This window comes from Triticum dicoccoides, chromosome 6B (assembly GCF_002162155.2).
Source record: "Triticum dicoccoides isolate Atlit2015 ecotype Zavitan chromosome 6B, WEW_v2.0, whole genome shotgun sequence".
Taxonomy (NCBI): domain Eukaryota; kingdom Viridiplantae; phylum Streptophyta; class Magnoliopsida; order Poales; family Poaceae; genus Triticum; species Triticum dicoccoides.
In genome coordinates this window covers 427854356-427854980 of record NC_041391.1, presented here as the reverse complement: position 1 = coordinate 427854980, position 625 = coordinate 427854356, and positions in this window count along the sequence as shown.

The window sequence follows — 625 nt, the reverse complement described above, 5'->3', positions numbered from 1 at the left end:
CTGCCTATATAAGCCGATAAAGATCCATCTTTTTACCCCCACGCCTTCTTCCTTCCTCCGCCCTCCCATCCTCTAGCTCCAGCGCCCAAGCTTCCATCTTTCCCACCGCCACCAACTTCTCCGGCCATGTCCGGATCTGGCTGACAGGGCAAGTGGGTGGCCTCTTCTGTAACGGAGAAGGACGTCAAGGATCTCCAGGAGGTGGGATACCTGACTGCGAACATCGTGCATAGGCTCCCTACCAAGAAGCAGGTCATCCCCACTCTAAAGCCCGGCGAAAGAGTGGTGTTTATCCCCCACTTCCTCCATGGACTAGGGTCTCCCCTTCACCCCTTTGTCCGCGGCCTCATGTTCTATTACGGGCTGGATTTTCACGATCTAGCCCCAAAATCCTTCCTCCACATCTCGGCGTTCATCATCGTGTGCGAGGTGCTCCTCCGCATCCCTCCAGACTTTGGCCTATGGCTCATGGTCCTCAACATGCAGCCAAAGGTGGTCGACGGGCAACATGCAGACTGCGGCGGTGCCATGGTGAGCAAGCTCCCCAACACCACCTGGCCCAAAGGGGCCTTCGTGGAGACCGTCAAAGTATGTCAGCAGGAGTGGTTCTACATCACCGAACCTC